We start from the raw sequence: 25,261 nt of genomic DNA on the forward strand, positions 1-25,261 counted from the left end.
CTGACATTCTTTTAACATCATCTCATCATCACAGCCAAAACTAATCACAAGAATATTACCCGTTGACAGGTGCATTTATTCTGTCAATTAAATCAGATGGTTAAATCGAAATGTGCCCCAAATCTCTCTTGTTTGCATTATCCATATTGGCGTTTCTTGGCTGTGGTTCCTTGCTGGCTGGAAGTCGTCCAGCCCCCGCAGAGTCACTTTGCAATATTGTGCCAGCAAGTTTCCATGCTCTGCAGCAGCCACTCCGGCGAGGCCAGAACAGCACTACAGGACTGACCTGGAATGTTACATTGCTTCACTAAGATTTATTAAAAAATGGAAGGAGGGAGACTTAGATCAATGTTTTTGGAATGGAAGAGGATATATCACCTCACGGCTAAGCGCAGGTGACACATGGGCAATGAAGCGAAGATGCTAAAGACAGGCAGTGAAGAAGGTTCAAGGAAGGATAAAACCAGCCGTATGCCTCCAGCTTTCTGCACTCTTTCTCAAACTCCCCTTCACCAAAATGTCCAAGAAATGCAGAGTCTTAAACACTGACTCCTCCTGATTGGAAGACCATTGCCCCAAGAAGATATGCAAATTTACCCAGAACCGGTAATAGAACCTGAATTCTGCAGCAAAGCCCATTCCCATGTTCCTCAAACAGAGAGTGAGCTTACACATTCTGGCCACAACAACTAATCATGATGAGGCACGTTAAGGACAGGTCTAGGATTCTAGTCCCTGATGTACAGTTGAAGCGCCAGAACAGTTTGGCTCCCATTTCAAAATCTCTTGCTTTTTTCAGCCAATGTCTCTACCTAAGCATAGCTATAAAGATGCCTCCTTTTTTGTAAGATGCATTTGAAAAGCAAATAGTTCGGCTTTGGAGAGTATGAATAGAAAACACAAAAATGAAATGGAGAGGTAATGAGTGAAAAAAAAATCTAGAGTGTGAACAAAAGTTGACATGTTAGATTATAATGGTGGCGCCACTGGAGAATGTCACGTCCTCTAAAGGTATGTTTGGACATAACTGTAAATTTCATTCTGTGTATTATCCACCTAAAAGGTCCTAGTGGCCTCTTGGAAACATTTCAGACTGTCAAATAAACATATATGTACACTACTGTTTTTAAAGCTCAGTATCGTAGTATCTCACCTAAATATCAAAAGGTTCTCAATATCTGTGAACTGTATTTAGCTTTTATGTCTGTTTACATTACCTACCCAAAGAGCTTAAAATAGTCAGTGATTTTTTTTTTTTTGGTCAAACTTTTCACCTTCAAAGTATATGGCATGAGATCTTAGCTACTCAACTCTCACTGACTCTAATGGTTCAGTCCCCCAGATACCACTTAAAGACTTTAGATGTAGGATTTATCTTTGAGGACAATTACAGTCGATCAGGTAAATATCTATTCTGGCCAGTTTGTAAGACAGGTATTCAATCCACTTGAGAGAAGCTGTTTTAGCCTATTTTGTAAATGTTTATTTGAGCACTTCTAAAAAAATGCATATTCTATAACCAAGAGAATTATTTGATCTCCAGCTTAGCTAATTAGCATTGAGGACATGGATCACACATAAGAAAAACATATATTAAGATTGTCAGAGAAAAAAATAACTACCAAATGTGGGCGCTAACCAGTTTCGAAGATTTATCAGCCAGGAGTTCTGGAATATCATGGCCAGTTCAGCAAGACTGAGTTGTTCCTACTGAGAAAGGGGAATGGAATATGATCAGATACAGAGCGAGGCTTAGTCTGCATTTTAAGTAATTATTTCTCAAGGAATCAGTCAATAATTAAATAGGATCTCTTTCCTAAAGCCTAGTACTTAATTTTTTATCTGAAAACGATGGTAAAATTCCTCTCAGATGTTCCATAACATCTAAAAGAGGCATGCCTAAAGATGGGAGTGACCATATCAAGAAGGTACAACTTATTATAGGCTTTCTGTGTTCCAGGTATTGTATGAAGTGCTTTGCATATATTATTTAGTTTTGCCACAAGTCTGTAAGTATGATTTATCATACCCATTTAAATGTTAGGAAACTGAGACTCAAAGAGTCTCAGTAACTTGACCATAGCTTGAAGTAAACTAGCCAGGGTGCAAGTTCAAGTCCTTCTGACCCCAAAGCCTGAACCCTGAATTTTTCTTTACATTCTTCACTGTCCTTGACCATGCTTGGTGTATCTAGATAGGAAGGAGATTATTAATTTTATTGTAAGTTGCTCAAAATATCATATCTTATTAAGATGCAGTCCCCTTGCATGAGGAAATGACTCCTTTGAATTCAAGAATTCAAACTAACTCATTAGAGAAGAAGAGGGAGGAGAGATGGAAGAAAAGAAACCAATGTTATGTAAACAGACACTCTTAAACTTAGCCACAGTTTTGATTTTGATCATTTTGTAGAAAACTGAGACCTACCTAATTCTTTTTGCTATTAGAACTTTAACTTTCAATATGTATCACACATTCAAATGAAAAAAAATGGCTGGGCACGATTTCAAACTGATTAACAATTCAGATTCTAATAAATAGTTTAATTTTCCACAAGGTTATTGGTTACTAATTTAGGGTATTCTATTGACACGTATGTCTTACTTTATCCTACCACACTTTAATCTTTCCATACATACATTGTAATAGATCTAATAAACAGTATGTAAATAGCATATCCATTAGTTGATGAAAATTTAAAAATCTCACAGTTCTCAAACTTTTGAAAGCCAACCAAAGCTACCTATTGAAGGCATCTTCTTGTCCTAGGTTCCCAAACCTGGGTACCATGCTCTGACTATGTTCTACTAAAGTGGATTCTAGCACCTCCAGATCTAGCTGTAATACAATTCTCAAGAGCATTTCACTTCTGCCCTTTCCAGGGCTCACTCTTGGTGGAAATATTTTCAGTTCCTCAAGGCTGGCCCCATTATTTTGCAGCAGTCCTTAGTTTGAAAAGAAAAAATTTCAATTCCGTTCTCCCTGATATATACATATTTATATACATATGTAACCTTCTCCAGTGTGAGAGGCTGGAGCCACTACTTTTTTTTTAAGTACTCACAAATAAAACTTGCCTGAAATTCACTCAAATGGCGGTGCTATGAACCTATCAGTATGGTCTCATTGTCAGTCAACACCACTGAATGCTCTTCCAATCCTATACATCTAAATCTTCTCTACAGTTTCAAGTGAATTTCAATTCCTACTTTTCTATTAGTCTCCCTTATAGAGACCTCCCATGATGCCTTCTTTAGGTAAATGATCTCTGGTGCCTCTGCTTTTTCTAACCAGGCATGGCCATCTCTGTATATATCATGTTTTGATAAACACTGGGTGCAATTCAAAGTCTGGAACTGTTGTTTTCATTGTTTGCATGTCTCCCCAAAATACAAATCTCTCCATGATGATCATACACTAAGAGAACAGACTTTGTTTTATATTTCTTTCTTTTGCTCTAATTCAGTATCCTAAGGGAAAAAATGTCTATTTAAGTTCTTAAAAATTTACCAAATATGTTCCTAACATGTTGTGAATACAGTAATGACACAAAATTGTTGTTGAATTCAAATAGAATCCTATCACTTTTGGTGACTTCAGTTTTTAAGATTCAACTTCTTAAGAAATCTCTTATCTTCTGACTATTGGCCAAGAGGGGAGAAAATTTTTTGAAACCAGTAACTTCACATTTGAGTAACTCAATTATGTAGGTGTTCACACTACCACAATCCTTGAAGACCACTGCATCCCTAGCAGTTAAGCTGTCCCTAAAAAAGCTGTAGAAATGCAAGACTGGACCACTTGAGATGGGCCTCTCTGCTTTGGCCCTGGTTTATCCAATATTAGTTTTGAAAGTGGTGACAATAGACATTGGAAGCTGGTTTAAGTGAGTATATGGAAAACCATTACCAGTGATTCCTACTTGTTTGAGAGGGTTATCACTCCCCCTAAGAATCTGATGAAAGTATGGGCTTAAAAATGCAATAGCAACCACTAAAATTCTACAAATTTGGCCCATGCTTGAATCAGCTTAACATAAACCCACTCAACTTAGACTTGACTTTTATTCTTAAAGTCAACTAGGTGTCACATCAATGTCAAGGAACATGAAATACGAAAGAAGAAGCCCCTGGAAAATGGCCAGATTTTTAAGATTGCATGCCATATGAGTCTTTTTCTTTGGGTTGAGCCTTGTTACCATTAATTAGTGACTTCACTTGGGAGTAAATGGGTATCAACCATCTGACTTCCATTTGTCAAGAGATTTCTGATAAAAAAAAATGAATGCATGGTAAATTCTGGACTACCTGTGCTCCCCAAGGGTTTGGCATATGACTAAGCAAATACACTAGCCCAACAGATCCACCTTTCTAAATGAATGGGCCTGGCTCCAGAAAACACAAATCTTATAAGGTTGCCTGGACTGCCAGCTGCCTCAATTTTAGCACAACGATTTAATGTATTTTAAATAAATGTAACATAAGGAAAAAATGCTTTGTACAAATTGGTCATCTGTTGTTTTTCTGGCTGGCACCATGATTTATGTAATATATCAGTAGAACGACATCTCTCTATCTGTCTCTTGGATAACAAAGTACATATGCAAGTTTCTTTATAGTGCTTTAACCCCCTGATGACTAGGAAGGTCCTACTGAGAATTTATTTCTTATATACATCTACATAAGTTAAAGATGCTATCAAATAATTCGAATATCTTAAATTTTGTCCATTCTACTCTCTTTATCCTGGATACCATCATATTCCTCACACTCAAGGTTGCAGCATTGTTTTTCTCATTGTGTACAAAAGTCAGCACTCAAGATTTGGGTGATATCCATCTCTATTCAAACTAGCATCAAGTAAATTGTCACAATATCCCAAATTAGTCTTTATTGATTTAGTGCTAATTATAAAGGCCACATGTGTATATTTACTTTCTATTCCTTCTTTTCTCCTCAAGTAAAAAATAGAAATAATATATTCCTCCAGTTTAGTGAAGCATAATGCAATTCTTGTTTTTGGTAGAGTACCAACACCAGGGATGACATCAGCACAAATCACTGGAGCATGAAATAGAACAATTTTTTTAACCTATTTTGGATCACACACAGATATTGTGAAAATCTTATGAAAACTTGGAGCCTTCTCCCCAGAGCAATGTATATTTGCTCTTACATAAAATTTTGCATACAATTTCAAGAGGTTCACAAGCCAGAAGAACATAACAATATGATTTTGTATGTCTTTCAAAGATAAAGCATTGTTTTAGCTCTCTAATTAATCCCACAGGAATAACATGGTGGATTTGTGTTGTAGCTTGCTTGTACCAATTGTTTCTGGGCTAGTTAGCTTTTTTTGGAGCTAATGAGGAAGGGGGTCACAGGTTCAATTCATTTAGGGGTCATTTGGTTGTCATACAAAGAAAAGGCCTTTGCCATATTGCTGGCCCACCATCTTGCAAATTTATGCATTTTTCTCACCAATGAGAGAATGGGTGGCTAAGAACATATCACCATTTCTCTTGGAAGGAAAATTCACAAGTGCTTTTCCTTGCTTTGAAAATATCAATAATTATATAATTATTGAAAGCAGCAATGTGTTATAGAAAGAGAATGAGGGTCAAGAGACTGGAACCAAAGTCTGCCATAAACTAGCTAACTGTATGATTTTCAGCAAGTTATTTGTCTTCTCTACATCTGTTTTCTGATTAATAAGAAGATAGGACTACATAATTAGATATATTCCAACTCAAAAACTCTAATACTAAGGATTGCTGTATATGAAGGAGTAAGAACTATGTATAGTAGCAAAAATGAAAGTACATACAAATGGGGAATCCCTGACAATATTCAAATGATTCCACAGTAATATGAAGTTCCCTGATTGAAGCATTCTTATCACCGTCATTGATTATAGGAAAACTTAAATCACAACAAATGTGACATACTAATTTACTTTTACAGTTAACCTAAATGGATTTATGTTTATATATATATATAATATAATGTATATACATACATATGTATAGTATATATTTTGTATTGAAGTCCATGCTCCTAGCTCCTAAGAAAATATACATGCACCAGTAAGTTAACAAAAGGGAATATAATTTTTTAAATATCTCAAACCTTGTTGGCTCAGTAGAAAGGGGCAGGAAGAGATCCTAAAAGGAACCCATCTCTGCCGTAAGTCGGAAAAAAATCAGACAGTTTCTTTGTATAGGCTGATGAAGCAAAGTACAAATTAAAGCATTTAATTACTAAACTTGCACTGTTCATGGTAAAAACACTACCTATCTTTAAAACCTCTCTGTATTTCTTTTTTTAGATGTCACACACACACACACACACACACACACACACAATGGATAAACACTGTTAAGTCATGTTTTATGGTTTTGGGGTTCTTGTTTTTTCTTTTTTTGCCACACCAAAAAATGCCTCTATTTTCATTTGCTTTATAGTCTGCTAATTTGGCTACGGAGCTAATGCCCATTTAAGGGAATATGGTGTGGGACGACTCTGTAGCAATATTAAGTGAGAAAGCCATATGTTTCTTAGCCCCACCATACTGTCTGTGACTGCCCTCACCCCTTGTGGGTTAGCTTTTTCATCAGATAGGCCTGCAGTGGGCAGGATGCCTTTTTTACAGGTGTTTGGTGGAGCTCACACACAAAATAATGATTTCTAAGGGGAGAGAGGTGTGTAAAACATCCAGAAATAGCAACTTGTTTTCACTTAAGATGCAATCCACAGAGGTCTGCTTCAGACTCTTAATTTATGGTATTATCTGTATGTATCATAAGTGACTGCCTGCCCCTAGATAGCTGACACAGTGCCCAGAATATTCAGAGCTGTTTTCGATCATAGAAAAGTATTAGAAGCAAAGTTACTACACCACTAGGTTCAGTGACCAAAACTGAAAATACATTTCATCAAACAAAGTATTCCAGGTTAAACTCCAAGGATACACTCACCTGTGAGGGGATTAAAAAGTACTAAGTCATTAAATATGTCCACAATAGAAAACCTCTTTTTATAAATTATCATTATAGTCCCCTGTAATTTGCTATTTTGGGGTACCACTGAAATAGAGCAGCAAAGGGCAGAGATGTACAATAAAGTCAAGAGGGCCCTCAACTAAGCAGAAGGTTAAACACGGGCCCTGACAGCTCCCATCATCTGAAATTATATTTTTGTAGTTTCCCTGAGCTCAAGAGAATTCTCTTCTACTGACTCATTTGCTGCCCAAATTAAAGTGTAGGTGCACACAGCCTCAAAGAGGAAATCAAACAAGAGAGAGGGTATAAAAACAATACAACTGGAGAAGCATGAGGTTTATATTTTTATGCTAATGTGCTGGTAAGAAAAGGGCTCCATTTGGGGAGCAATAAAGAAAGGGTGGGGGGGAGGCTGTGAGCAGATCTCAGTAAAAAACACAGAGGCTTTCTATGCAGATGGGGGATTTAAAAGAAGTAAAATGATAACCACATAGTCAAGAGACTAGAAAAGAGACCTTGATGTTTGATAGTTGTAATAACCTGCAGAGTGCTCTAATGGCTCGGGGATCAGGTGCAGAGCTCCAGCAATAACGAGAGCTGAATAATTATCTCGGCCGTATCTGTATCACCAAAGTCCCAGCGTATGAGCTATATAAGGAGGCTTCTGCTGCCTCTCCAAGATTTCCTGAAATGTTAAATCACTGATTTGGGAGCACTTCCAGCATTAGTACTGCCCAGTTAGAAAGAAATAAAGCCCAGAATTCTCCTGTGGCAGTTCTAATGTCTTTGTTAATTATGAATTATGGGTAAACATGCAGACTCACAGAGGTCACGGCTGTCAGCAACAATAGTTTTCAAGAAGGATTTTTACGAGGGTCTTTTTCACTCCACCATAATGTCCATTTTATATACATAAACAGAGCCAGGCATACAAAAAATGGTGTTTGCTTTTTAGGGGAGCTGTATTTTTTTTCTCTTTTTTTCCTTCTCTTCCCCCTCCCCTTGTGTGGAGGCATGTAGCCACAGCCAAAGCAAAGCGGTTCCTAACTAGAGTTCTCCTCTGTGACTGACAACAGCTGCACCATTCCAAGGACTAGACAGAAAGTGTCGCTGGGGCTGAGGCTGGGTTAATGATCAGACACTGAAAACCACCTCTTTCTTGTTAATCGAGTAAGCGGGCAGTTGGGTAACCCATCAGCAGTGGTCACCTTTCACATACAATGGAGAAACAAAAGCTGCATACAGTATGCTTGATTAACCTCACTTAAATGGCAATGCTAATCTCAAATCTATCCCAAGAGTGTATATAAACAGGATTAAAATTATATTATGTGTGGATCCAGCCCAACAAAAGCAACTGGCACAAAATCATTTTAATTAGGTGGTAGCGGCTGTAACTCATTCAACTTTGGCATTAATTCTTTGTATCCCATCAAAGAACTTATGGGTCTTCCTGTAAGACAGTGTGAATGTGGAAGAAAGGAGATGCCTGGTGGGTAATAGTCACTCTCCTGCCTCAGCTTCACATGTGATGTGTTGACGTAGAGGCAGTAGCGTAGACAGTACAACCAGAACAATATTTGATTAAGATATTTGGAAAATCTGTGACAATCTTGGTACATAACTTTCTCAAGGTAGACAACATATCTAGAAAAATGCGTTGGCAGATTTTACCAGGCTGACCTTCAAATGTCCAAAAATGGTCATATTACTATTCCCTTTGGAGACTATTTTCTTTGCACAGAGCAAAGAGAGAGCTACATTAACCTCTGGATGTAGGAGAACCGGATCTCAGGGCGAGGCCCCCTCATTTCTCCTTCTGGCCTTTCCTCTCCTGGTCTATGGAAATGACATTTTCTCATCATGGAGCCTAGAAGGCCTCTCCAGGTTCTAGCTCAGAACAGACATCACAGGGCAACCTCCCACTGACCTTTCTTGAGGAAGGTCCTTTGTTGACTTGAACTGACTCTTAATATAAAGGCCAAGCAAGGCTAATCACACCCCAGATCATATAAGAGAAGATGCATTACAATGCATCACAAAACTTTCTCTTCAGTTTTACAGGGAACACAGAAATGACATGGCAGCACAAAGCCCAGAGAGCATCAGCTCACTCCAGTTTCTAGAAGGTGGTTCTGTCCTTCTAGACATGTGCTTCCCAACAATGCAAGTCTCGCTGTACATCTCTGAATTATGTGCAAGCCCTTGCACTTTAAAAATCATCCTGTTTTCAAATCTGTTTCTTAGGAGAAACAGTAGCTAAGAGTGGGTTGATCTTTCTCAACCAATTCAAAAGGGAACATAAAGAAGAGTCTTACAGGGAGCCTGGGTGGTTCAGTCGGTTGGGCTACTGCCTTCAGCTTGGGTCATGTCTCAGGGTCCTGGGACTGAGTCCTGCATTGGGCTCTCTGCTTGGCAGGGAGTCTTCTTCTACCTTTGCCTCTCCCCGCTGCTCATGCATGCTCTCTCTCTCTCCCTCACAAATAAAATCTTAAAAAAGAAGAGTCCTACAGATGTGGTTTCCAGGCCTAAGCTCCCTCTACCCCAACATTCCCGAGGCCTAGATGAGCCCCACATTTCTCTCTGGCCTGCTAGAGAAAGCACAGCTAGAGGTATGGCACATCTCTCTTATTAAGAACTCATAAGAAATTTAGGAAACTAGTACGTATTAAATATTTACTATCTACCTTGGAACAGGCATTGCTTTCCTATGCACCTCTAGCACAAGACTCCCCAACCCTCAGAAGTTCAGACATAGTACCACTACCCAGGACCTACCCCCACCCCACCCCTACCCTGGGATACTCACGTCATTTGTTATGTGCAATTATTATTATTATTATTGTTAACCTGACTATATAAAGTGAATTAACCAACCAGGGTGAAAAAAAAAAAAAAGGAATCTGTCACTGGCTTTAACTGAAAACTCCTAAAATATAGATATGTAGTTCTCTAACTTTTGAGGATAATGACTTGTAGAAAATCTGACCATAAATATCTTCAACTTCTGAGGGCACTTGGTAAAAAACTGGATTATTCTGAATGAAGATGTGGGAAGAAAGAGAAAAGTGAATTCAATGTGCGAATCTAGTGAAAGTTGAGGCGAATTCTGAGTGACATGGGAAAAATGTGGCTTGGCTTCCCTCGAAAAACTGCGTGGACAGTAAAGAAGGTAGTAATGAGAGAAAAATCCAGCACAGAAGATAAAACGAGCTACTTTGCTAGTTGATTTTTGATTAGGGAAAAGGAGAGAAATTGTTTTATTGAGTCAATAAACCAATTCTTATTTCATAATTTCTTAAATCTGTTTGGAGTAAGAAACCAAACCGTGTCTCCTAGGGGCAGAATAATTTTCACAGTGTGTTAAAAATAAATCTTGCTATATTTAATTTTTTTTTAAGTTTTAAACAAAGTCAGCTTATGTGCCAGATTACCAGAATTCAGAGAAGCTCAGGAGTCAGGAGGAAAAAAGTAAGGCTGATCTGGAGTTTGGCCATGGCTATCGTGAGGGAGGCGATTTGATCCACTCAAATGTCTCCTTAAATCAAGCTTCTATTTTCTCTCTACTCTCATTTTCACTTTTGCCTTTTAATGTTGCTTGAATCTATTCCAAGTGTCCTTCGCCATGGCAACACCTGCAGGTGAAGGCCCTGCTCCTCGCTGCCAGCCTCGCCAGTGATGAAGAGGCAACTAATCACTGCACAAGGAGAGGAGTGCAATCTCCAAGACACCCATGAACAATTTGAGTGTGAGGGTGTCCCTGAAGCACCCTCTTCTCACAGGTGTTTAACCTGTGTAGCCATATACCAGGAAAAGGGAAAGTAAACAAAGACTCTTTCCCTGGTGTGTGCATTTTATCATCGCCCCAAAAGTGATGCATTCTCCAAATGTGTATTAACCGTCTCAAGATGTCTGTTCTTTCAGCAGCATGTTTAGGGTCCCCAGAGGGGAGAAGGAGCTCTCTCTCTTATTTCCCTTCCTCTCTCAGACCTCCGAGTCCATGAGGCAGTGAGGCCAGGCCTAATGCTGTCCCTTAGATGACAAGTTGTAATGGCCAAGGTGCATGACATCCCTGCCTCCTGGGCCTCTGCCAGTCATTCCCCATTTCTGAAAAGACTCTTACTCAGAGATGTTTTCAGTCAAATCACCTAGGTTTCTTATTCCTGCCATCAGCAAAAACAGAATGTTATCCAATTCTGTTGGATCACAGCCTTTCAATTCAAGCTCTTAGAGCACCTCATGAACCTTGTGTAGGTGCCAGGTACTGCCTTTCTTCCCCTTATTCCAAGGGGCAAACAGGCACACAAAAGTCAAGACTGACTCAGTGTCTGCATCCAATGACTCAACAACCCCAAGGCTAGCAAGAGCTCTGAAGAGCTGATGGTTCCAACTACACACTTACCCAGCCTGTCTCTGTTAGTGATTATTTCTACAAAGCTTTATCCACCTTGGCAGGTCAAGGAGACTACACGTAGCTACGTAGTATCATTACCTGTTGAGACTTATTGCAAAGTGTTCAGTGTGATTTAAATTCTATGTAAACTTGCTATTTCTTTCTATTTACAGTGTTGACATATTATTCTCTAAAATTTGCAATAGATGGGGCTGACACTGACCCAACTGGGTAGTAAGATAATTGTAGGACTTGAGCTTTATGTGAGGCCTTCAAATCTAAACTCACGTAGAAAACCACACTACCTGTTCTACTCTCATGAAGTCCCTTCTCTGACCATAGCTGTTGGTAATATTACATTCATTCCTCCATCAAACGTCAAACCAAAACTTTTCAGAGGGACTTTTGCTTTAGAAGCTTCTGATGTGAAAGGTCAGGAAGTTAGTTGCCGGCAACCAGCAGTCATAAATCTCACGAATCATCTTGATGGTCCAAAGAATGTCCCCAGTGGCCACAGACTCCTCGCCACTGTATCTTCACTGCCCATGAAACCAGTTTGACTACCTTTTCCCAGGTTTCTTAAGCAGTACATTCCCTTTGAGGTGGTGGTTACAGGACCTCCTTCATTAGGTTGTTACAAATGTCCAATGGATTAATACATTGCTTAGAAAAGTTGCAGGCCCATAGTGATCTTTTAATAAGTGTTATTATGTAGGAGAAAGAGGAATTAGGGAGGAAAAGATAAGACAAAGCATCTCAGATTAAGATTAAATTACTCACTCGAAGACACACTAGCTAGTAGTATAGCCAGGACTATAAAGTTTCCAAACCTCTCATACATAGTATGACCATTACGATATGAGGCAAGTGCCCAAATGAATTATTAAAACAGCTACATAGGAGATAAAGATATAAACACATCCCATGTTAAGGACAATTTCAATTTTGAATTTAAAGTTTTAGTTTCATAAGTCAGATCCCAGCAGCAGCTGCAGTGTCTCTCGTCTTTTCCATCTTTTCTTGCTGTCTCCTTTCACATCCAGAAACATGGCCTCTGGTATAGCTGTCTCTGATGGCGTCATCAAAGTGTTGGATGACATGAAGGTGTGTAAGTCGTCAACACCAGAGGAGGTGAAGAAGCGCAAGAAGGCAGTGTTCTGCCTGAACGAGGACAAGAACGTTATTTGGAGGAAGGCAAGGTGATCCTGGTAGGTGATCTGGACCAGACTGTAGAAGACAGCACCTATGCCATCTGTCCAGAGAGTCCAGCTAGGGATGCCACTATGCCCCCTATGATGTAATTTACAAGACCAAGGAGACGAGGAGGACCTGGTGTTTATCTTCTGGGCACCTGGGTCTGAAGCCTTTAAGAGCACAGTGATCTAAGCCAGCTCCAAGCACATCATCAAGAAAGGGCTGACAGGGATCCAGCATAGATTATAACCAAACTATTATGAAGAGGTCAAGGACCACTGTACCCTGGCAGAGTAGCTGAAGGGGTTCAGTGCCAACATCTTTCTGGAGGACAAGCCTTTGTGAGACCCTGCCAGTCTCTGGCCTAGAACATCTGGCAGCCCCAGATCTGACCTTGGGTGTTGCAGACTTTCCCCTTCCTGCAGATCAGAGGGGCTAGGGGGATCTCAGTAGGGAGAGGACAATTCCTTTACCCCAGCTGCCAAACACTACCCTGATCTTCCTCTTGCCTCTTTCCCTAACAGTTCTGGCCTTTCCAAACTTCTTTTGATCTTCTGATTCCTCTTGGGTTTAAGTAGACCTACTGTCCCCAGGCATCTCAGTTTGGGGGATGCTGTATTTTTTTTAATGACACACTAACACCCCACCTGCTCCTCCTCTTTCCCATGCTTCCAACTTCTACCCTTGGTACTGATTCTGTGCTTGTCTGTTTCATTGTGTATATAAATGTAATGTTGTAGAGATGACTCTCTCCTTAGGCTGCCGGGTTCCTTTTCCCTTGGCTGCTGTCACTCATGATGCAGGGCCAAGAAGGGACTGTCAACGAGGGACACATACAACAATAGAAAAAAGACTCTCTAATGGGAAAATAAATAAATAAACAAATAAATGTTTTAGTTTCCCAATTTATATGCTTACACTAGGTGTATTAAGTTCCAAAAAAAGATATTAAAAATGAGTTTTATATATACACATATATATGTATATAAATGCACACATACATAGACACACACAGAGAAATTCTAGTATTTTCCCATAGCCAGTGGATCATCTTGCCCTCCCCACTGGAGAGATGCCTGGTATTTTTCACCTAGAATTGCAGTTTAGATTTCACATGTCTACTTCTAGTTTGTGTGCTAGTGGACAACAAAGATGTAAAACTTTAAATTTAAGTAGCACTGTCTGACATCATGTGAATACTTAATAAATACACATTGAGTATTCCTGGTCTTCAATAAGAACGTCTCATTAGGGTGGAATAGAAGAAAGGGTGGTAAGCATCAGCTTTCATGGAAATCTGAGCTGATTCCAAAAGCCCTAGTTGAAATAGAAACTCATGCCTCCGTATTTCCCAGTGTTCCAACTACAGTGACTTATACATAAAAGATGCCCAAGCAAAAACGTGTTGATCTCTATATCTTAGGGGAAAGTACACATGGCAATTCTTTTTCTAGAAACTTGACTGATAAGATTTTAGATTAAGAGATAAAGATGACCAAAGAAGAGGCTGGAAATTATTTGAACGTTGCTCCATATAAGCAGAGCCCCCTGTCCAGAGCTATCAACACTTACATTAAAAATCATAAGCTAAGGGGCACCTGGGTGGCTCAGTCGGTTAACTTCTGCCTTCAGCTCAGGTCGTGATCTTGGGGTCCTGGGATCAGAGGCCTGAGCTGGACTTCCTGCTCAGTGGGGAGTCTGCTCACACTCTTCTGCCCTCCCCACCCCCACCATGCTCACAAGCTCTCTCTCCCTCTCAATAAATAAATAAAATCTTAATTAAAAAATCATAAGCTATGAAGACATCTGTCATATAGAAAAACCACAGCTAATTCTATGGAACACAGCTATTTCTTGTTAATATTTATCCTGTTGGAAAGAATTTTGATCCACCATTTTAGCTACACGAACACTGACAGATTAAAGATATAATACACCAAAGTTATCTCCTTGGTAAACAGACAAGGACTAAAAAGTCTTTAACCCTAGACCATAATTCCTTTACATTTCTACAAACTAGACTTCCACCCAGCTGTCTAGCACTGAAAGTTAGATGTTCAAAACTGGAGCTTTACCTTAGTAATCGCTTAATTTTTCACTGCAATGCCTCTTCATGGATATAAAATGGATGGATTTTGCTTTAAAAAACTACTTCTTTTTTCTTGTAGTTTTTTTTTCTAACTGTAATTATTTTCGTGTCAGAAATATAATTGTACTCCATATTGAAAGCTAACCCAGTGGGGAAATAATTTTGCACAATTACAGAAAGTTTTAATAAAAGACTGATAAGTAAAGTTTTGAATTTTTAATGCATTCTGCAGGCGGTTGAGTGCCTTTTGCCATCTCTGTCACTTATCATTAAAGCTGTGTGAAAGGGAGGCCCACCTGTTATACTTGACTTGATTGGCAAAAGTGTACCCTGACAAATAAAAGTGAAACAGACAAAAGTCAAAGTGAAAAAAAAAATTAAAAACAGTCACAGTTTCATTGCTAATTTAACATTAATGCCTCCCCTTTACCCAGAAAACTTTCTTTGTATTTAATATTCTGTTCTTACCTACTTATTAGCCTACCATTGTGAGTGTTAAATTCCTGTATAGCACACAGCAATAATTCATTTCTATAAAAGCACATCCCATTTCCAGGGCATGCTTTTTGGCTTAATTTGAAAAAATTACCCTCGTTTGACAGAGAAAACACTTTAAACACGCATAACCTACACATTTATGTGCAAGCGAAATCCGAAGAGTGTAATCTATCTAAGCTTTCTGTGATGAAGGCATCATGAGAGCCATCCTGTGAGCTGCACTGAATTTGCTCCAAGGCTACAATTTGAAGTCTTCCTACTGGTATATCATGCTAATGTTTGTTTGTTTGTTTGTTTACTCTAGCTTCTGCCAGACCCTAAACAACCCACCAAAATCTTCTTCGGTTTCTTCAGGTCAGTGTCCAGTAAGCGTCAACAGCCTGCCAGCCTGGGAGGGCTGAGGGCTGTGGATTTAGCCCCGCTGCCCCTCTTCACACTGGCACGGCCAGTCTCGTGGCAAACATCAAACTGTCACTTGGTTTCATGTGTCTGCTGTCTAATAAGTTTATTTTGGATCAGACTGATTCGCCAGCATATGCTCAAGATAAAATGTTCAAATGATGCAAAGTGGGATTTTCAAATTATGATCCTGAGCACTTTTTTTTTTTTTTCCTTATCCACTTACATGTAATCTAAAAATAAATACCCAGGCTCCACCAGGATGTGACAACTTCGGCAAACAAAATTGAAAATAGCTGCCTTACAATAGTCTCTCCCTCCAAGTGAAACAGGGGAAAATATACCTTTAGAGAAAAATACAGCGCCTGTTAAGGAACAGACGAGCTACTCACAGCAGGTTTGTGAAGAGAGGCACAAGGACATAAACAGCTCAGGATGGGTATCAAGCAAGAAAAAAACCAGCCAGCAATCACTGTGCTGAATCCCGGAAGGGGCGCGGGGAAGTGGTCACAGGTGATTGTCATGTGTGATAATTATTATTACTGTACACCTGCTCCTCCGCACTAATTAACTTTGGATATGCAAATCAATCCTATTGCATCATGCCCCTGCTCTCCTCCCCTACAGATAAGAAGATGTTCAGCTGCTGGATTTAATTAGGATAATGAACGCCAGGCCCACGGTGGCTTGGCAGGGGAGGTGGGGGGGAAGCTGTGACTGACCTTTTCTCCCAAAACGTTGACATTTTCTAAGGCTTCTGAACACTCGAAGTCACCTCCATGGCTGGGACATTGATAGGAGCGGATTGATGAGGTGTCATTAGAGGAGAGACGCCCTGGCCCCAGTGTTTGCTGGGAGAATACAGCAGGTGTTCTGACAAGGACACACACCATCACTGTTATTTGGCAAACAATTCTCTTGATTCACTAAAGTCAAGCATGCCAGCATTTCTTTATAAGAGAAAACAAGGCTGTTTTTCATAACCACCCGAAGGAGAGGTCATCACTAAATTGCATTTCTGAATTACTTTTCATTTCGCATCAATATATTAAAAAGGTTTCTCTTATTCCTCTCCCCTCATCCTCCTTCCCTCTGCACCCCTCCAAGTACCACCCCCACCCCACCCTGCCCAGATTTCTCGTGGCGTGTAAGCCGAAAACATTACGTGATGGTATGTTAAAAAGGGTTAAGTTTGTTCATATTAATCCCTACAATTCCATTCCTATAATATAAGGTAAGACAAGGGCTTCTGTGATTAAATGGAAAGAGGGCAGAGCAGCGTCTTCTTGTTTGGATATCTGGTCTGCTTGTTTATCAAAAAATTGTTTTCAATTATGTATATATATATAAAAAGCCTTATTTGAATTTCAAATTCGAAGACATGCATACAAAATAATACTGAGGAACATAGACTGTAATACGATTCTGTTTTTCTCTCTCTCTCTCTGATCATTTACTCGGCTTTAACTTTTTAGCCATCTGTGTGTAGAGCCTTTCCTGTATGTTCCGTTCTGACAATGGAGTTTTATGTAGTCATAAAATAATACCATATTAGATCTCTCTTTTTTTCCTATTCTCTTCTTACTGTGTTAAATTATAATAGAAGAATAACTTTAGGAAACCAGCCAATTTCACAAAGAGGTGAAATAAAAGCCCCTTGGTGTAGCTGAAAAATGAAGCTGATCAGAGCCCAAGAAGGCAATGCTAGTCCCATTTCTAAAGTAAAGCAGAAAGTTTCAAAAATTAACCAGGATTTAAAGAGGAAATAATAGGGGATCGTTCTATTTCTATAATCTTGATAGGTTTCTATAATCTTGAGGTTTCATCTAAGAAATCAGAGTTTTATGATAGGCTACTCTTTTTTTTTTTTTTTTAAATATCCAAGAGATGATCTACTCTTTGTCTCTGAAAAAAAGCTCATTAATATCATAGGGTTCATATATATCATAAATACTGTAATATATCCAACTGATATCATGTTGGTAGGCTAGAGATATTTAAATTGATCCTTTCTACAGTATTGAAAAAAAATCAGGTAGCCAAACTGGAGAACTCTCAGAGAATGTAGAATCTCATCATCTAATATAAAGGAAAATAACAAGTGTATATAAAGGAAAAGACAAATGTCTTTTTTTCTATGAGGTGTTATAAAGTGTTGGAAGTAGTCAGTGTTTGTCTCTTATACCAAGGATGTTATTTGAATGCTATCGATTACAGCTGGTTGCAATAGTCCTTTTTCTGATCATATCCTTTCACAATGAAGTTTTCGGCATATATCAACAGTTAACAATTCGCAAGGTACAGCTTTTAGAGATTCTACACACGGACTATTAGAATGGAGCTGAATGTGTCATATAAAATGAGAGTGAACATCATAAGTTTGCTTGTGTGTGTCTTTCTTTTTCCAGATCAATCACTTTGCCATTTGCTTGTTAATCGCTATTTTAGACTATCTCTGCAATTACTAGTATCAGCCCTTTCTCCTTACTCCTTCTTTATTTCCCATGCATTTCTCTTGAGCTTTGTGCCTTCGGTCATAAGGCTCCCACAGCACAGCTGTATCTAGAACCATTTTGGACAGCTCTGTCTCCTTGCTTCAGTATTCATTTCTCTGTGAAAGCCTGCGCTGCTGATTTCATTAAGAATATCTGCAAGTACGTTGGCGTTTTTATTACAACCTTTATTTGTTGTCAATCTCAGAACTAGAGAATAAGAGCTGTCGAACCAAGAACTAGACTCAACATTTTGGGGAAGGCAGTTTCTGACCATGGAGAGAAGAGGAGCAGGGGCATTTAAGACTTTTCTGCCCTGGTTCAGACAACTCCTGCCCCCAGGTTCCTGACACACAGGGCATTGGCTGTTTCACCCATCCATGTGCTTGGTGCAAAAGGCAGAAAAGGTCAACACGTGGAAATATGGTAGAAATTCACATCTAGAGAAAAGATCTAATTAAATCAGAATTTAAGGAATTAGGACTCAAAAGTCTTATTCACTAGTCACAGCATTAATTTGGAAGATATACCCAAACTCACGCCTCGATCAGTTTCATCTTGCTTGCTGTGTGTGTCCTTGGGCAAGTTCTTTTCTTGAGGTTCATCATTTCATTTATAAAATGAGGATAACAGTAGTACCTAACAGATTTGTAGTGAAGATTAAATGGAATAATAAGTTATATTGGTTTGCAATGCTCAGCTCTTAATATATGTAAAAAACATTGCCAGTGTGTCCAATAACATACTGGCAACGTATAGAGTAGCATATATAATAGTGTGTGTGTGTATATATATATATATATGTATGTATATATGCATGTATTTTATATATAATATATATATATATAATTTTTAAAGGTCAAACTAATCTAGTGGTATTTCTCAGAACTGCTTATCTAGTGTATATATATCATCAGAGAATTTTGAGCAAAAGCTACTGTTTGTAAAATCCTTTTGCACCACTATTTGGCCATAGCACCTTGTGTATTTTTGTTGGAATAGAAGAAATAAATACTTAAGTATCTCTTTTTCCTATTAAAGAGATAATAGCCAGAATGTTGGACACAAATAGAAAAATGGAATACTGAGATCCTGTGATCTTTGCACATGTATTTTGTCTGAATTTAAAAGCATATTCTTAAATTCAATTTGAAAACATTATCTACATTACTTCATGAGTAGAAATCTTTGGGTATTCTAGACACTTTTCATACATAATTAAAGTTCAGTAATACAACCTATTGTTTGCTTTGATTTTTATTTTCACTATCTGACCAAAGAAAGCAGAAACAGATGGCTTTTCTGACTTACATTATTTTAAGCTACAAATATGTTGCCCACTTTTGAGCCTATGCAGTTAATCTGAAATCTGTCACACAATAAAATTAAATGCTCCCTATTTTAAGGTGGAGGCAGCATGGATTAAACAGAGTCAGAAGCCCCAGGCTCTCTTTCTGGCTTAGCTCTAACACACTACATGACCTTATGAACCACGTCACCTTGCTGAATCTCAACTTTCTCATCCATGAGGTAAGTTCAGCTATATCAGGGTTTCTCAGTCTTTAGTGCACATACTAATCACCCAGGGATTTTGAGAAAAGGTTCTTATCAGCAGGCCTGGAGGGGTGGGTGGGTAATGATTATGCTTTCTACTCAACTCCCAGCTGAGACCTCTGCTCCTGGTCTACACAGTACACTTTGAATAGCAAAGAACTGGATAAATTCCTGGACAAATGCTGCATAATTTGGGATTTCTATAAGAGTATTCATGAAAAAAGCATGTCATGATGTCCCCAATACCATCAGTCGCGTGTTCCCATCCTCTTAGTCATCACAGCGTTTCTGAGAGGAGCCTCAGAAAACTCAGAAAAGTTGAACTGCTATCTCAAGATAACATAGTCATATTGCCAATATGTGGAAAACCCAGGATGGAATGCAGAGTCTTGTCTCCAACCAGCTGTGTTCAGGTCCCACTGTGTCTTCCATGGTCACCTATGTGTCCAACAGCCCCCGGAATGCATGAAGTTGAAGGAAACCTGACTATCTCATTTAGTGTCGTACACAGCCACATATTTATGTATATCTTTCAAGCTGCCTAAATATTGATAAAATCTAGTGGTTACCTGTTAGAGCCGACTTGACTTCTTTCTTTTTCTTTCACATCTTTCCATTATTTTGCTGCTCCCTCCAATTCATCAAGTACAGAAAAAGCCTCTCAGGCCAGCATGTACATTTCCAGTTTCAATTGCTACAGTACACGAGTTCTAGATCTTAAAGGCCAAAAAGCATCTATTTGACTAAAGAGCTATAAGGCAGCCATAAAAATTATGGATCACAGAAATAAGCAATTAGTGTTATCTTCAATTGCTTTATTGGCAGTATTCACTCGTTAGAATAGAGGCAGCCGTAAAACAGATTGCAACATACTGTATAACAGCATATGGGATTTTACATTATAATGCTATTCTCTGCCAAGAAGTCATATTTTCATTTGAATGCATGGAACAGATTATCATAGGGTTTCCAGCATTAGAAGTGGATGACCCTTACTTTTTTTTTTGTAGTTGTTGCTAAAAGGCAATTCCTGAGGTTATGACTAAATCAAAATATATTCGATGGCAAATAGGCCTGTGCTACATGCCTGCATTTTGGGCTACTGGAAACTGGGCATGTCGTGGAGCTACAGCAGATAATAAAGTCAATCTCTAACGTGGTGGTTAGAGGGAGAGTTGAGGGTTTGCCAGTCTTCCAAACCAGCTGGCGCCAATTCTGGAGGAAGCTGCTCACCCGCCCATCTCATCACAGCTGAAGTGCCACAAAAGACACCACGAGCACAGGGGTGGAAATAAAACAATAGGAATAATAATACGGAACAGAACAAGATCTTTATTTAACATTGGGAGATGTTTTCAAGACATCAACTCTGCCATTTTACAAAATGTGTGTGGGCATGTTTATATATTGCAGATAATGTATGTACAGACCTTCCAATACATACACCCTGGAACACGTTTCAACAGGCCAACCTCTCAGGAATCACCCACAGGCCGAGAGTCTAAGAGTTTCCCCAGCCTCTCACACATTTTATAAGTTCCAATATGGCACACCTGGAAATACGGCTAAATGCCCACTCTCCTGTTTCAAGTTGGAAAAGGAGTAGGGAAAAGTACATCGAACAGATTCTCTTTCCAAGATCAGCCTGTGATATAGCAAATGAAAGGCTTTGAAAGGCAGGATTGCTGAAAAGGAAGCTTGTGTGGTTTCAAATTAGAAGTCATATTGTTGCACTCACAGTTGATCAAATAAATATTAATCACCAAATGTATTTATGTCACTTCTCACGCAATTGCAATATATTTCAAATGTGTTTTTAAATGGTGGATAAAACACACTGGGAGGGCAAAAAAAAAAAAAAAATCTCCTTTTACAGAACCTCAGATACTAGGCAGCTAGAGGCATATGTAGTAATTTACCAGAACAAAGGAATATGTTTGAATTAGTTTCTGTGTGTTTTCTGCTATTTATTCAAATCTAGTAAAATCCAAATAATTTGATAGTCTTCAGATTCCAAGTAAAAGTAAACTTGAATCTTACAAAATGTTACAATGAATTAGTGTACTCACTTAAGTAATTTTTCTAGTCCTGTCTGTATGAATTACAAAGCTGTAAAAAATTAATTTTAACAAAAATTCTCATAATTTTTAAAAAGATTATCCTAAATGATTACAAACGCAATTAAATGCAACCAAAAGATGCAAAACAAAGTATAGAAAAGCTGCCCCTTTCAATATCCCTTGGTTAATTGGAGTAACATCTTCAGTCCTTCATTTCCATATTTGTATGTTTAAGGACTCCTCCCTTTCTTCATGGAGGGAATTGGTGAAAAGAAGAATTAGACTGAAAAAGCAAGCATGTTGCAACCTAGCCTATGCTATGTACTAGCCCCTATGGCTTGTGTCTATTGATATACTGTTTAAATTCTGCTTTAGCTGTCATGAATTTATTTGTAAAGTTGTATAATGACCATCATGCCTACAGCCTCCTTCCAAATTGAGCTTGAAAAAAATTTTAAAGTATTTCTCAAGCGGTTAGGGTAATTTCTCATGAATGAGTACCTTGTTTTCTTTTTGAAGTAAGAAAAGTTGGTGGTTTTCCAGGAGCTACACAAGGGGGGCCCTTGACAAACTCGAAATGGAAATAGGAACCAGACAGTGGCTAGTTGATGCTTTTAGAAAACGCACGCTGACAGATTGAAGGTGTTTTATCAATGTATAACATACAGTGAAACATCTGCCTTTTGGTTCAACAGTATTTTCCTCAAAACCCCACCAATTTTCTTAATTTGGCAGCTGTGGCCTTGTGATTGAGGCGACCTTATTATATAGAAATGTTGAGAAGCAAGCTGTTCCTTGGGTCTGCAAAGTAGCAAACTCAAGGGATTACATATTTTTTAAATGTCAATGAGCATGTGAGTATGTATATGTGTGTGTGTATGTTTCACCAAAGAGGGTCTCACTGAGTCAGACAACAGTGACACCAAAAGTTAATGGAGAAAATGTTTTTTAATATATTTATCTTGTTATGCAGTAATGTTATTTAATTCAGCATTGTTCAAAACAAACCAACGATGAATAATATCTTGCTATATAATGACTAGTTTTTCCTCTCCTTGCAATAAAGCATTTAAGAAAAAAAAAAAAAACCCACAAGCATCTCAAATAGCCTCTGCTTTGCTGCAAAAATAGACTGTGATGAGAGTAACTCTTCCAATCAATTATGCAGCATGGTTTTAAGTGAGGAAAAATTTCAACATACGTATCACTTCAAAATATATACAGCATGTATCTATATGTACAAACTGCGTAAATTTTGAAGGGCTACGAAGCATATATTTTGCTACACCAAAGCTCTGACTGTTAAATTGATTGCAAGAAAACTATAATTTCTTTTGCTGAAAAAACTTGAGCAATATGAATCTTACTGGGATTATTTAAACTCAGTGGTGTGTGTATACATCTATATGTGTGTGGGTATAAACAACAGGATTTCTACAAATTCTCTTCAGTAGGCTCAGAAGCAACTCCTCTAACTAAAATATTGCTCTGAAGTTGTCTCCTTTAAAAATGATGATAGTAAATGAACATACTTCAAATTCCACAGTCTATACATATGGACTCTGAACCTGTTCTGCACAGAGGGGGGGTCACCTAATGTCATTCACTCCCTTTATATGCATGCGGGGTTCATTAGTGCTCTCCCTTTAAGAGCACCCTTTTAAAAGAATGATCTGCCACATTAGCCAGAGCAATGTGACTTAGACTTTAACATATAAATGTATATGTACATGTATTTTTTTTTTCATTTTGGTTGAATTCAAGAATGAGTCTGTAGGCTAAAAGAATTGATCTGTCACAAAGCAACAGATTGCAGTCAGAGACTGCCAACAAATCATAAGCAACAGTAGGTAATGACTAATTGTAACAGGAATGAGGGAACAGAGGGTGGGGATTGTTTCTGAAAAGGTAACAAAAAAAAAAAAAAAGATCTTTCCCAAAAGAAATCAAACATTTTTGTTTTGATATTTGTTGTCGTTAAATCAAATAACAAGCATAGCACCTCTGCTCTTCTCAATAATTCCTAGTGAAGCTGATCAATTTGACAATTTCTAAGAGATTTGTGATTTTCCACCACAGGTTGTTTTTTGTTTTTGTTTTTGTTTTTGTTTTTGTTTTTTCTGTTCTTTTATCCCTATAAGTACTATTCCAGGACACACTTTTGAGGTTTCTCAAGGAATTACTATTTTAACACACTCTTTGGAGCTCTACACCCTAAATAAGAGTTACAGAAAACCTTAACCATGACTTCCACTTTGTGGTCATGAATATACAACATGATCTTAAAAAAAAAAAAGCCAAGGAAAGGGATTTATGAAGATTTACAAGGTCCAAGAAATAGAATGGCAAGAACAATCATATCCATCTTTTTTATTGATTAGAATGTTGCAATTTTTAATTATCTATTCAATCTTACTTCCTCAGATTTTCACAAAATACTTCTTTCTAATTATCAACGTACACAAACATAAATTTGTTTACAGCAGAAACTTAACCTTCTAAAACTTTAATTTATGAAATTATTTGGAGCTTGAGGTGCTTAAAGAAATTAAACTCTGCGCTAAGTTCAAATACTTTGGGGACATTCTGTAAGTTTTGCTTTACTACAACAACAATTAGTAAGATTCTCTGTGTAGTTGAAACACAAGAATTTTGTGGCTCTCTGTGACTGCAGAGATTACAATGCATATTGGGGTCAAGGATACTATATATTTAGAGGTGACCTATTTGGTTTAACCTTAAAGCTTTCATTTCAACCAATATAGTGCAGCAAGATTGCCCATATATGTATTCCAAGTGTAAAAATAATGATTTCTTTAACTGATGTTGTAGGCTAGTTACCCCTATCTTTAGGTAATACAACCTACTTTGTCTCACTTTCTACAACATGTTGAACATCCAAGTTTATGTCTATTTAATATCTATGTCCCAATATTCTTTGCCTCATTATTCAAAGAAATAAAGGAAGCTGAGGACTGTTCTTTCTTAATCTTGTTAGATGTCCCCAAAATCGTTTCTTGACAAACTCAACTCTTCCTCTGCTAGAAAAGAGCGGTCCCAGATGTCAAATTAAAAGAAAAAAAAATTAGCCATTAGAGACATAGAAAATTGAAAGGAATGTTTGCAGAAATAAATATCAGAACCAAATTGGATGGCAAGAGGATGAAAATAATAATGTTGAACACGAACTATAGATCATTGAAGCAGCACATGTGAGGAAAGAGAAGAAGCTAGGGTCGCATGAGATGCCACAAGGACAGCAGGAACCTTGTGAGAGGGACCAGGAAAAAAAATACCAGGAAAAATTGAAAGCTCTGACAAAGAGAAGTAAACCCATATCAGAAACCCAGGAACCACAGAAAATCAGAATTCTATTCTGCTAAATTTTGAATAAACTTCCCCCTATTCTGCCTCTATTGTGTTCTGATTTTTTAATACTAAAAAACAGCTCAGCCTAAATCTAAATTGATAGGGGACACATGCTTGGAATTTTCCATCAATCCATATAATTGGTATGCACCTAAACCATTCTTCTGTTTCCAAGTATCAGGATATTTTAAGTTTGGGGTTTTTTTTTGTTTG

At 38.2% G+C, this 25,261-nt stretch overlaps 1 long non-coding RNA gene and 1 pseudogene across 2 annotated transcripts in view; one reads left to right on the forward strand and one right to left on the reverse strand.

Moving 5' to 3' along the window:
• The window catches only part of LOC140595833 (uncharacterized), a 201,977-nt gene extending 185,579 nt beyond the window's left edge, over positions 1-16,398 (reverse strand). For both annotated transcript variants that reach the window (XR_011997722.1, XR_011997721.1), the window contains exon 1: positions 16,296-16,398. This is a non-coding gene — a long non-coding RNA (uncharacterized lncRNA). The remainder of the gene's footprint in view (positions 1-16,295) is intronic.
• Positions 12,441-12,932, forward strand: LOC140595832 (cofilin-1 pseudogene; annotated as a pseudogene).
• Positions 16,399-25,261: the final 8,863 nt, after the last annotated feature.

Source organism: Vulpes vulpes, chromosome 16 (genome assembly GCF_048418805.1).
Source record: "Vulpes vulpes isolate BD-2025 chromosome 16, VulVul3, whole genome shotgun sequence".
In the NCBI taxonomy this organism is placed as follows: domain Eukaryota; kingdom Metazoa; phylum Chordata; class Mammalia; order Carnivora; family Canidae; genus Vulpes; species Vulpes vulpes.